The following is a 14416-nucleotide window of genomic DNA, read 5'->3' as shown; positions in this document are numbered from 1 at the left end:
TTTCTTGTACACCACATTAATTTCAGGCATGATTTCCAAACAAATGAGAAAAAAAATTTCAAAAGCGAAAGAGGTTTTTGTCCATAACGGACCCATTTAAAAAAACCTCTGTCGGTTTTCTAACAGCTATCACGGTTTTGGAGTTTCAAAGGGATCACTGGACACTATTTTTCAGGAATTAGTGAGGAAAAAGCTCATGGACAGTTGTCAACTTGGATGCCACCTTCTCAAATTCGACTAGGTGATCCTTATCTCCAGCCATGACTCCAGCAACAGCATGATCTTTAGATGCAGATAAGATTGGAAAGATGTTTATGTGCATGTATTTGAGAGACACGCTTTATCTCTTTTATTTTAGCAATTTGTAATTAAGTATGAAGGAAAAAATGGGTTTAGTTTGTAATTTTCTTATAAAGCAAGGCTATGTAATGTAACAGGGGTTGGGTTCTGAAGAATTCAGGGCCTTGTATTCTTCAGATTTTGATTAATTGAGACTGTAAGATCATAAGTACTTATTCTTTGATGCAAAGATTCTTGTGCCAGCAATTTCCTGTCTGTTTTTTCTTCTATGTGATTGTTTTTCCTTTCTCAGTTAATTCATTTAATGTTTCAGCTTCAGTATTTGAGTAGAGATAAATGAATCAGAATTCTTCACTGCTCTGTTTCAATAGTACTAAGATATTTATCACCCTTGTCCTCTAAAGCTTCTTTTGGATTCATCTTGTATGCCCAACTGTAGTGGATTGTTTCCTTCCTTCAACCTTCAGCTACAATGATAAATTGATGTCTAAGAAATTGTTGTCTACCTTGCCATTGCTAATCATTGACCATATAACCAGCATCTTGCAGATCTTTGTTATTTCATGTGCCTGACTCCATTGTCCAATGGATTGTCTTTATTTCCCAACCAAACTCCTTTTTTCAAAACCCCTCACTCTACATATGATCTAGCCATCAAGCTCATCAAATAGACAATCAGTTTTGGTTGAATTATAGAAGGGATCCCCCTTTGGATTGAAAAGGCTAGCTTTCAATTCAAGAGATTGGTTAGAGGTTACCTTAGAGTTTTTCCCTAACAGCCAGGGTTTTCTTTAAGTGATAACAGGAATGATGAGGATTGCACTAAGGAAGAAACTAAAGGCTGCAAGAAGGGACAAGGAATCTAACGGACCCTGCCAAGAACTAGCAATGGAGCCAACCTAGCAACCTAGAGATGGGAAGGAAACATCCTCCCCGCCCTATTAAAATGTCAGAGGAAAGGTGGAGGGGCTAAAAAAGCCTTACAGCTAGAGAATAATGGATGGAGGAAGGAAGCCTCCATCATAATCTGAAGCAAAAGAAAGCCTAGTACCATCTAGGAACAAGCGAGAACCGAGATGAGTGAGGTCACCTAGTTTAATTTCCATCAAAACCAAAGATGGCGGGCAAAGAACATGTACTGGAAAGTGAGTGAGGGGTAGCATGGTGCCTTGACCTGACTCATTTCCAGGGGTGACAATGGCTATGCCCTCCCCCCATATTGCACTTCCCTTCTCACCCCATAAGGGGAAGAAGTGTTTGCTCTTGCCAAGTCTTGTCACGCTCTTGATGTCTGGCTGCTACTACGCAACTCTAATGCTACATCTGTGTTGTCGCTGACACTGCCATATTGTTGCCAACACTGCATCTGCACTGCAACTCCCTTTCATTTGTTGTTGTTGCAACTGCAACTATTGCAACTGAAAAGCATCCACAATACTAAATCAACTGTGTTCAGTATGATGCATCTGTCTCCTGAGTCTCTGAATGCTACTAGCATCTGCACTGTCACTGAAGAATCTGCGTTGGTGCCAACTCTACACTGAGCCACCTACTCTGCTGACAAGACTGCACAATGCTCCTCGGCATCTGACTACTACTAGTCTGCAACTGTCACTCTAGTACTGACTGCATCAACTGCCACTAATCCATCCTACTACTTAATATCGTGGGCCCCTGTAGCTAGGTACTGATCCATGAGATGGACTCCTCAAGGACCCTGCCCAAATTTGTAGCTCTCTGGGGCTACAACTCCAAGTCACCCCACCTCACTCCTGGAGGTATGGCTGCCAACATCGCGAAGTCTGATCACTCGTACTATTGTTGCTACTGCTCAACTAATGCTTCCACACAACTGTTGCAACTACTGCAATAATGAGTATGATCTCCCTAGATGTTGGAGTACTAGCTTCCATATGGATGCTCCCTCTAAAACTAGACTCCCTCTGAGTCTCGATCTCCCTTTGGGAAATCTCTCTGCTCCCTCCTGGCAACTCGCATTGTCCTCCTGCATTGGAAACTGGACTGCGAAGTTCTGCACTAGGAATCACCTGGCTAGAACTGCACCTGCATACTGCAACTGTGCAATTCGCACTGCCTATGTCATTGCATCTAGCTTTGCAACTGTCTCCTGGGTACTGACTGCAACTAGATTTGCAACTGTCTAATGACAGATTGCATATGTTGACACTGAACCTGCTACTATGATATTGTGGGCTCCTATAGCAAAGGTGATGGTCCCGCTGCAACAAACTGGAACTGATCTGACTGATCTCCTTGTTGCAACTGAGCTGGACCCTGCCCATCTGACAAACTCGAGTCTCATACTCCTCTTCCTCCCGAATTTGGTGCCCACTATCTCCTTTCAAGCCTAGTCCCTCGCTGGGACCCTTCGTTTCTTTGTAACTCGCACTTCCTCCGACACTTGTTTCCGACAACTGGATGTCGAATTGCTGCCCAGTTCTGCATTTTGGCTAACTCGCACGACCTCCTCTGGTAATCTCGTACGGTCATCCCTACAGAGCTGCAAAATCTGTAAACTCAAAACTGAAGAAAATAAACATGAATCTGCCTCTATCCCTCTGCTTGCCTGTTGGATCTTCTATATGCACTGGAGTGAGGAAATTTGCACTCAGCTACTGCCAATCCTCTTGGAAAAAATCGAACTTCTGAAACTCGAAGTCCCCTGTGAGAAATATTCCCTCTGTTGTGTGTGCTTTTCTCTTCCACCCAACGCGGATTCTGCTTCTGCAACCTGCAACAAAACCCTCTGCGTCCAACCAGAAATCTACTCAGCAAAAATCTAAGCTACAGTTGCTCCTTTTGACTGTTGGAAGCAACTTTGAATTTTCTGCACACCTGCAACAGAAAATCAAACCGCTGTCGAGTAATTCGAACTTCCAATCTAGGTACTGCTCAGCCTCTGAGAATTTCGGCATGTTGCTCCCACTGAACATCAAAATTCCCTTCCCCGCTTTTGAGTTGTCCGGCTGATCACTTACGCTTTGATACCATGTGAAAATTCTCACAACTGGAAATTATTCTCCTAATTGTTAATTAATTTTAACAATTTATTTGCTACGACAAACACTTAATAAATCACACTGCAACCTTCACAAATAAAATACTATGGAAATAATAGCGCTAGAAACTAAGAAAATACTAGCACACGCACACAATAAAATGACACCGTTATTTTTGGACTGTCCTCGGAAAAACCCCAACTTGGGAAAACCGATGCAGCAATTGAGGATTTTATATTAGTAAGAAACAATGAAAATCTCAGTACAATCTGGATGCACAAACTGGCAATCCACTATAGGAGAAATTGGCCACAAAAATTAGTGAGACAAATTTTGTCTCACCCGGCACTGATCTAGCTCCAAAACTGACTCTGAATGGGCTCCACAAAACCCCTGTGTCAGCCTCTATGTCAAGCCTGCGCAGCCACCGGTATGCTATGCCTGGAACTGCAACTGATCAAGTCGTCTGCCCAATCCAGCCTCTGAGAATGACTCGTTGGTCCCTTCCAAAATTCTTCCTGGCCTCCAGCAACTGAATCAGCCCTCTGTTTGGCCAAATTGAATTGTTGCCTTTGAAGCTTCTGCGCAGCCTCACTAAGGAAAGTCGACCCTCCTATAGCTGATTCTCCAGATCTAGAAAATCTCCTCTGAACTCACTATCCTTGCCCCTCACTATCTCTGGCTCTTCGACAACTAACTGTTGCTACTCTAGAAATCGATCTGCCAAGGAAATCAAACTTCTGGTATTCTAGTGTATTTTCTCCAAGTGCCTATCAACTTCCTCTTATAATCCACTGTTAGAGCACCATGACCAAGATTAAAAACTTAATCAATGGCTAGGATCATCTTGGTGTCTATCCGTGTGAGTTCCTAGATGATTTTCACATTTTCTCAATTAATATTGATTAATTAACCATATTCCCTAAGTTTAGACTTAGGAAATATTTTAAAAACGGTTAATAATCTAATTGAGACACTTCTAGGTGGAATTTCCAAAAACGATTTCTAGGTTTTGGAGATCTCATGTATTCTAGCCTCTCCTCCAAATTTCGTGGCTAGAACACATCCGATGGTACAAAAACTAACATTCAGCTTGGATTTAAAAAAAAATAACTTTTGCAGAAAAAGGAACATGGCTATACCTTCAATAAAACTTGCTTCATTCCACCATCTATGGGCTTTGTCTTGAAAGGATGGGTTCGTGAGCCAGAAGCTTTGGAACCGGAACGGAAAATTTTTTGGATTGGATTTGATGCTTAAATCTAGGCAGACAGGCCAGTGATTTGATCCTCCACATGGCAAGACAGAGACTTCAAGATATATGTCCTCCAAAAGTGATTTATAAACTATGAAGTGATCTAGTCATGACATGCTCTATTGTATGCCTCCTCTATAATTTTTCCAAGTTAAGAGCCCATGATAGTGTCCAAATTGATCAATTTTAGTTGCCTCATCATATCTTTGAAGTGATTTTCTTCAATATCCAATCAACGTAGCCCTTCCAACTATTCCTCTATGGATTTGATTAAGTTAAAGTCCCCTCCCACTATCTAGGGGCCATTCGTAGTGTAGTGCTTGAGGTTGCATAGGGTCTTGACGAAGTTAATTTTTCCTCCCGCAATATGAGGTCCATCAACATTGTTTAGAATTCCTACTTCCACCAATCCTATTGGCTGGAATTTGGCTGATAAGATCTAAGAATAGGCAAATAAATCTGAAATGATTACCTACCCTAGGTTCCGTAATAGAGTGAATCCTCCTGATTTTCCAATAGCATCAGTTGTTATAGATTGGCAGCTAGCCCAACAACAAGAATCTATGGTTGCAACTTTTTCATTGGTACATTTGGATTCATGTATCATCATAATAGCTAGTTGTTACTTGCGAGTTCTATTTTTGAGAAGTCTTTGCTTGTCTTTGCAATTAAGGCCTTTGATGTTCCAAGAGATAATATTCATTGAAGGTTAGGAAGATTGGATGAAAATGCCTTTGTCATGACCATGATCCTCCTAGAGTTTATCAGCATTTTCCCCAATTACTGAATTTGTTTATTGCTTCTTCTACCTCTTTTCTTGACGTCTTTTTAAGCGTTTGGGGGATCTTTAAGAGAATGAGTTTGCATTCCTAAATGGGGATTTGAAGAACTTGTATCTGAGAGATCTTGGGTTCTCTGAGTCTTAACTTTGAGAAGAGATTTGCATAGAATTTTCACTTGATGCTTTGGGATAGATTAGGGGTCCTTTCCTTGTCGTGTCGTCGCCATTGATGGGAGATCCAAAGCATCTAGATCCATGTCTTTAGCAGTTTCCTGTGTATTTTTGTTCATCACTTCAGTCATTGTTGATTTATTGGTTGTTGGGTCCATGGAGTTTACTCAGAGTTTCCTTGCTATCCAGGGATGGATTCAATTGAGGTTGTTGCAAGGCCTCGATCTTATCTGCAATTGGATCAGCCTTGGGATGATCTTTAGGCTAGAAGTCTTCATTGGAAACCAAGGTTTCAAACTATTGTGGTTTCTAAAACCTTTGTTCGAAGTCGAAGAGGGTTGGGATCAGGGATTTGAACATCTGGAGGAGGGTTTTTCAAAACCATTTGGATCTTTTTGAGAACCGGGGTTTGGGGGAGGTTCGACAGAATTGAGATGACAATTTCTAAAGTGGTGGCCATATTCATGACATTTCCTGCATCTGAAGGGAATGTGCTCGTAAGCCAAGGATTGTTTCCACACCGTGTCATGATAAGAGATATCAATGGAGGCTGAAAGGGGTTGAGAGATGTTCATGTATATGGAGAGCCTCACATATGAAGTATATCTCTCTTATTTCGGGGATTTAGAAACTTTGACAAATAAGTCAAAAGCATTGGTTATTCCCACAAAGGTTTCTTATTCCCAAAACTCTTTTGGGAGGGAGAAAAGATGAACCCAAACTGGAGCTGCTAAAAAGTCCTTTTTGGGCTGAAGCATTCGGTCCAGAACCTAAGAGATAGTCCAGTGGAATTAATGAAATAGGATCCATTTTCAAAAACCTTGATTGGATCTTCCAGATTAGCAAATATATATTACTATGAAGAAACTCTTTGCCCCAAATTTGAGGCTGATCTGTTCTTTGGGTTTCCATTTGTTCTGAATCGACTAGATCAAATTCTTTGCCAGATCCCCATAAATTTGTCAATGAAGGAATGATCTTGCATGCAAACTGAATATATTCACCTATGCAACTAGATTTCACCTCATATTTTGGATTCTCAGCCACTTTTGGCAAACAGCAGCCTGGGTTGCGACTTTGGAGACAAACCCCCGCAGGCTTGCAATTGAGTGATTAGAAGCTGATAGAATGGACGGGCCGGCCGTGAGCAGATCCCAGTCACAATATTGCGGTAGGAAGGAACCGAGCTTCCCCTGCAGCACGAGCCATTAGAAAGCAGCACAGCAAACCCTAGGAGAGCCAAAGCATGACTCTTAATAACTGAATCGATACAACGAGTGAACTATTGCACGTGGTTGTCGAGATTGTTAACTTTCATGAAAGATATCATTTTCCGCAAAATTAGACTCTGTTTTTCTGAATTTCCCAAATCAACTGCAGAAATATTCCTGGTTCAGGGTCAACTATTACTCTTTAGCTTACGCAAGTTATTCTCGAATGGAATCTGGTAATTTTCCATGTGCCAAACTGAAGGAAACCAAATTCTGGAGGTCGAATCTGGTAACTTTACATTGCCGAGCCCAGGTGGTTTCATTGTAACTGCCTCTATCATGATCATGATCCTCCTGCTTCAAAGAGCTGATTTCTGTAACTATCTGGAAGTATTATATATCCTCAATATAGTACAATATTGCTTTTTCTCTCTCAAAAAACTTTACATTGCCGAGCTAAAGGAAACCAACAGGCAGACAATTTTCACAGCCTCGTAGAAAAAATACAACAACACATATGCAGGGGCGAAACTTCAACATTTCTTCGACAAAAGCACAATCCGTAGAGAAAACGCAACATAATACCTCTGAACAAAAGCGAACAATTTATTTTGACAAACACGATCATTTCTAAGCTTAAGGAAATCAATCCTTCCGCAGACATGCAATTATTTACCGTTTCTGGACTGCAAAAATAACATTTAAATAGATGGAAGAAATTTACCCTTTCTGGGCTGAGCCACTAGACAGAAGAACAGCAATATACAGTTCCTGAGGAATAACAAATCAAAAGTTACAGAGACGGACCAAATTATAACTCTCTGGATGGAAACCAGATATATCACAAGAATGTTTGTTTCCCCAGGCATGATCTTTTCCCGAGAAATTTATGTAGCAGTTGCCTTATTTGGAGGATGATACTCGGTTGAGTTTGAAATAGTTATTTTAAAATGCATTTCTAGAGGTATAAACAGATTCAAATATTCAAATGTACAGATTTAAAGATTCAAAGTCTCTGGCATTCGATCTGTGTACAGATTTCACAATTCAAATATATTAATAATTTAAAACCAATTTTCAAAGAAAATTCATAAAAATATTAAATTCAAATATATCAATTAATTTTAAACCAAATTACAAAAAAAATCAAAAAAAATATTAAATTCTTACTTACTAATGATAAATCATCTAAATACCTGCAGCTATTTGCCTGGACATCAATATAATCCTAAATTTCTTCTGAAAGCCAAGATAATTCATAGAAAACAGTAATATTAAAACGCAAACTTGAAGAAATTAACAGTAACCAATTTCAAAGGAATTTGTTTTCTGTTATGAAAAAGGAAAAACAACGTGCCTGAAAGTCAATACTAAATTTCTTCTGGAATACACTGATGAAAAATAACCTATATATCGTCAAGTCAAAAGAGTTGTCAGATATCATTGAAATCTATACAGAAGCTCTCAAAGTCCGAAATTTCCTTAAATAGTTACTCTTTAGATAAGACTTCAAAAAATGCTAATCTTTCAATGGAATATTCAATTAACAAAGGAAAATGATTTCAAATTTGGCACAAGATCATAAAGTTCGTTCAAGTGCTTGAATTTAGCATGCCAAATCCTCACAGGATCTTGGCAAATACATCAAATTTGCAATGAATTCAGGTTTAGAAAAACACAAAACTTAACAGAAAACGCGAATTTATCTGTGGATTCCAAATTTAACTTCTTTTGTTTCCCTGAATTGCGCTTCCACGCTCAAATTTGCTAATTTCTCGTAGAAAAGTTTAAAAGACGGCCATCGAAGCATTTTATTCTTCCACGCTCGTCTTCTTCAACTTGGTTTACGACTTCTCAATGCTACCTCGTGGTGAGATTTTCGATCTCCACCCACGTTAATTCTTGTTTAGTGTGCTCAGCATTATTTTTAACTCTCTCAATATTTATGAAAGAACACACATCTATTTTTGACAAGTTTTGAAAATAATTTACAATATTAACTTGAAAAATTTTAACAATAATTTATTATATTATTTGTTGGGTGATTGTATATATATATAAATGATATTTTAAATATGAAATTATTTTTTATATAGATTTACTTTTATATATGCTTTTATGAGAGATTTTTCGGTGTATCATAAGACATTTCATTTGTCGACGCATTTCAAACCAACTAATGTGGTTCATCTAAAATTATTATGTCATTTTTTAAATAAATATTCTTAAGTCATAATGAGAAATTTTTAACAAAATCTATTTTAAGTCTTACTACTAAAACTCCAATACTATTGCAATAACTACCAAAAAATCCAACAAACACATTTGTGATTTTCAATCACTTCCTATATCAATAGAAAGATATTTTTGAAAATGCAATCTAAGTTCTCTCTCTAAACTGTCACTGCATTTGAGCCCCTACATTAATACAACTTATTTAGATAGATGATCAAAATTTGAGTTGAAATATATATATATATATATATATATATATATATATACAGCTTGAGTGGGCCTAATGGTTAAGAGCATGTGTTTCCTCCTAAGAGGTCATAGGTTCAAAACCAGAGTGGGGTAGAGTATGTATGTTTTTGTAGACTTAGCAGTCAAATCCCTGCGGGGAGGTGGGTCCCTTGTCCCTTGTCGGCCTAATGGTTAAGAGCATGTGTTTCCTCCTAAGAGGTCATAGGTTCAAACCTAGAGTGGGGTGGGGTAGAGTATGTATGTCTTCATAGACTAAGCAGTCAAATCACTGCAGGGTATGTCTTCATAGACTTAAGCAGTCAAATCACTGCGGGGAGGTCTTGTCCCTTGTGGGCCTAATGGTTAAGAGCATGTGTTTCCTCGTAAGAGGTCATAGGTTAGGTTCAAAACCAGAGTGGGGTAGAGTATGTAGAGTATGTATTTCTTCGTGGATTTAGCACTGAAATACACCAATTTAATGTCCCTTGTCCCTTGTCGGCCTAATGGTTAAGAGCATGTGTTTCCTCCTAAGAGGTCATAGGTTCAAACCCAGAGTGGGGTGGGGTAGAGTATGTATGTCTTCATAGACTTAGCAGTCAAATCACTGCAGGGTATGTCTTCATAGACTTAAGCAGTCAAATCACTGCGGGGAGGTGGGTCGCTTGTCCCTTGTGGGCCTAATGGTTAAGAGCATGTGTTTCCTCGTAAGAGGTCATAGGTTAGGTTCAAAACCAGAGTGGGGTAGAGTATGTAGAGTATGTATTTCTTCGTGGATTTAGCACTGAAATACACCAATTTAATGTCTGTGACCTTAAAAATGGATATTATTATTATTATTATTATTGTTTTTTACATTCATAAATTGATTTCTAATTGGAAATGATAATATAGTCTCAATTTTACATTTATTGTTATATAATATATTAATAACTTAAAATCTCCCAATACTTATAAATATTTTTCTATTGTTATTATAAATTTTTATAACTCTGTGGTATTCTCCTAAGTCAACTTGTCTTTTCATATTTAATTATGTGTTCCTTTAATATTATATAATATTTTTATTTCAAACATTTTTACTTACCTTTAATAGCTACTTTGATTTTATGGGCTAGGAGTCATATAATCACTTAAAATATCAAGTTGTCAAATAATGCAAGATAAAGACTTAGAAACATTTGTAGATGGGTTAGTTATTTAAGAATATAGACAATAACAAAAGCCAATTGATGTCATTTGTTGTGTAAATTTTTGTTATAGATAATTTTAATGTAAAATAGAAATTTCATTGTTTTAATTAACACTCACTGTATCTTAACTTTGTGAATTCAACTATAAAAATTTCTCTACTTAAAAATTTTAACAGTTTTATTTATTTTAATATTTTGAAAATTTGTTTATTCAAAAATTGAAAAAGATCTAAATTATTATAATGTCACTTATAAAATAGACCTTGCAAATCATAAATTTTAGTAATTAAAAATTTAAAAATATTATACTGAAAAAATAATCCTGAAATCAGGCCAACCATATTGACATGCCGAAAATAAATCCCCACCAACCATAGTCATCTCTGACTCTCCTGGCTAGCTATAGAAAAACTGGTTCGTCCTGCGTATCTAAATTTTGAGCCCCATTTTTTGTCGGGAAGTCTAACGGGGCGGAGGAATTGCCCGGACGACTAAAAGTGACCGAGCCCGGGTAAAAAAATTTCAAAAAATCTTGTAGATGTAGTGTTTGAATCGTGTTTTTGATAGTGGAAATGGGTTCAGCACCATCAAAAACGTCTAAAACACCTAAAATTTTGAAGTTTTACAACTATAACTTGGATTTACAAAAATTCTTGCCAGATTTTCTCTAAATATGACCCGAATTTCCATAACTCCGCCACTTCATTAAAATACGCATTTTTGGTCATAATATTACATGACCCGGGCCTCTATCTTCAACTTAAACATCTACTGTATGGCCGAGCTTAAATAGATTTCATGAACGCATGCACTACTTTGGACATGTCGTCCATTACCTACTACCAGGGATGAATATGTACACGAATAAACATAAAATGAAGTTGAACTCACAACCTTTACAATCTTATCTAATTCAAATGAAGTTGAACCCAGAATCCCTACCATCTTATCTAATTTTAAATTAGTCATAGTAACATATCCAACAATGTTGCTACGTAGTTCTGGTTATTTATGATATTGGGAATGTGATTTTTTCCGAAAATCTTTATTAATTAATTAAAAAATAATTGATAGTTAAAAAAGGTAAAAACAAAAAATAGGTAAATATTTTTTAATTAATAGAAAAATAGAATTGTTTTATTTACATAGTCATTTGTTGAATGAATTGATAATCATTTTAACTTTGGGCTAACAATTTTTTATAAGTGTGTAGTTCTTGTTATTTATGAGTGTGTAGTTCTTGTTATTTATGATATTGGCAATGTGATTTTTTCCGAAAATCCTTATTAATTAATAAAAAAAATAATTGATAGTTAAAAAAGATAAAAACAAAAAATAAGTAAATATTTTTAATCAATATCAAAAATAGAGTTGTTTTATTTACGTAGTCATTTGTTGATTAAATTGATAATCATTTTAACTATGCCCATTAACAATTTTTTACAAGTGTATTTATGTAGTACTTGCTATTTACATAAAAAAAATAATTGATATTAAAAAAAGGTAAAAACAAAAAATAGGTAAATATTTTTAACCAATATTAAAAATAGAGTTGTTTAATTTACATAGTTATTTGTTGATTGAATTGATAATCATTTTAAGTATGGGCAGTAACAATTTTTGATAAGTGTATTTATTTATATCTTGTTTTTATCTATTTTTATGTAAATACTTGCTTAAATTATGGTGGATAGTAATTAATAGTAAATATATAAATATTGCAACTGCATCCAAAATAATAGTAAATATATTATTTAATCATCACATAAATATTGCAAGTGCATCCAAAAATTATGGCAGTGATGCATTGTGTTATGCAAACACTGTGTAATATCCCCCTTTAATGTAAATATAATTTCTTTTACTGCAACCAAACAAACTATTATTTTTCTCAAAATGTAAATTGTTTTTGAATTAAGTTATGAAAAAGAATTTTGCAGTTATTAGTGAAAAGAATGTTTCTTTAATTAATTACTTAAAAGAAAGAAAACCAAATCTTGGAAAGTATTTGAGGAAAAAAATGATCTAGAGGAGGGGGATCTGAGATCAAGAGAAAGAGGAAGAGAATTGTGCTGAGAGGTCAGGCAGTTGTGCAAGTCTGGTTAACACCAGATATTTGGAGACACTCTTAGTCTTTTAATGAGAAAGGATTCCCTTGAACAGGGATAGCACGAGGGAGATCTACTATTATAGTAAATCTCATGGTAGGGAACACAATGCAGGTCTATGTGTAGACCAAACAGGAGCAACTAAAGACTGATAAGTTGAAGATTTGGTTATAAGTCATAACAAACAGGAGCAACTAAAGACTGATAAGTTGAAGATTTGGTTATAAGTCATAACATCATATAAGTGACACTCTTTGTTTAAAGCTTTCAACTTACATAGTTTAATGAATTTTAACCTATGAAGTCCAATAAGTATTATTCAGTAAGTTTAATTTCTTATGGTTATCCTAGAGATTACATTAGTATAGAGTCTTTTAATAGAGGCAATGAACTCTGTGCAAAACTATTTAATTAAAAATACATGAATAAGTATCAGAGCAAATAACTCCTTTATTACCTAATGTAGAATATAGTAAAATGGTAGATTGCAGTAAATATGTAACTTGCAGCAAATATGTAGAATGTTGTAAATATCTAAATTGCAGTAACTAGCTAGAAAGACAATGCATGTAAACCCTATGATAGACGAGATAGTAACAAGCTTAGATAAATAGATATTGTCTTAAGTGTGATGGGTATTTTCAGTAACAAGCTCAGATAAATATATATTGTCTTGAGTGTGATGGGTAGCAAATTCAGTTGGAAGAAATTACGATATTTTATTCATAGAGAAATCTTAAATTTAAAAGGTAGTCGAACAAATTACATAGGGAAGTAAAGATTATTTTCCTAAAAGAACAAAGGAAACCATACAGGATTTAGTACTTAAATACAAATAATAACAAGCATAACATCGGAAAATCTCTCAATAGTTCAAACCCTAGTTGTTTTCCCTAACTCCAACAGAACTGAAGCCAGAAGAACCTAACTCTAACAGAACTGAAGCCAGAAGAATTAGCAAGTATGTCGAATGAGTTTGACACTCCCCGAGGGATTCCATGCGGACGGAATAGCCTATAAAAGATTAGTGGGCTTAGTACATAAATTCTAAAAGAACTGAAGGCAAAGGAATTAAAAATGCCAAATATTCCAGGAATTCCGAGCCATAGCCAAAATTTGATATAGCTTCGTTATAAACAATATAAATGCTAGACAAAAACTGAGGAAAACCATTTAATCCTTCACTATAACGAGATTAAAACAGAGATTTTCTTTTGAAGAGAAAGTCCGAACATGCTTGACATTATCATCATTCCATAACGCATCAAAAATATATATGATTTCCACTGTAAATGTTCATAGCATCAGCCTAGATATAACATAGAGTCTCGACAGAGAACTGAGAATGGTATAAACCAAATTCATTCATTATACAAACTCTAGTTATGTGAAAACTGCATGTAATAAAGACAGAACCAGGACTACAAGCAATGGTCAGGACATGTTAATTTTAAAATACAAAATCGGTATCACGGTGGAACTCCGGCTTCCATAATCTGAGAGCGAAATGTAGAACTATCAACACAACAGAAAAGCTACATAGTAAGTCGTCCTTCTGGCCATAGAAACCTTGAATACGAGATAACTTAATAACTGAAATACTTGGTATTTGGAAAATTCTTCCTACAGGAAGACGAAACCTAAAATGGAGTCTCGGCCTCATTATCCTCTGAGGGTTGTGATACCTGGAAGGGGTATTTGCGTAGTCATAGCAAGAAAAACTAGAGATTAGCATTATCTTATAAATATATATAAACTTCTGTAATGTAGAAAGACATGCAAAATAAAAATGAAATAGTTACCACTGTATAACCACCCAAAAACCCTGATGTCGTAGCTGAACTCCAACTCGCCTAAGCGTTGAAGGCAATAGACCAGCAAAACCGGAGGCAAACCAGGAGCTGAGCAACAAAACCA

General features: G+C 36.2%; 1 protein-coding gene across 1 annotated transcript in view; it reads right to left on the bottom strand.

Moving 5' to 3' along the window:
- The window catches only part of LOC149225581 (butanoate--CoA ligase AAE1-like), a 29704-nt gene extending 22065 nt beyond the window's left edge, over positions 1-7639 (bottom strand). Inside the window, exon 1 of the mRNA XM_089377169.1 lies at positions 7463-7639. The gene's annotated coding sequence lies outside the window, so the exon portion shown is untranslated. The remainder of the gene's footprint in view (positions 1-7462) is intronic.
- Positions 7640-14416: the final 6777 nt, after the last annotated feature.

The sequence above is a fragment of the Pinus tabuliformis genome, chromosome J (genome assembly GCF_031772625.1).
Source record: "Pinus tabuliformis cultivar Carrire ecotype Pingquan chromosome J, CPIR1, whole genome shotgun sequence".
Lineage (NCBI taxonomy): Eukaryota > Viridiplantae > Streptophyta > Pinopsida > Pinales > Pinaceae > Pinus > Pinus tabuliformis.
Note: the sequence above shows the minus strand (reverse complement) of the source record. Positions and strands in the feature narration are given on the sequence as shown.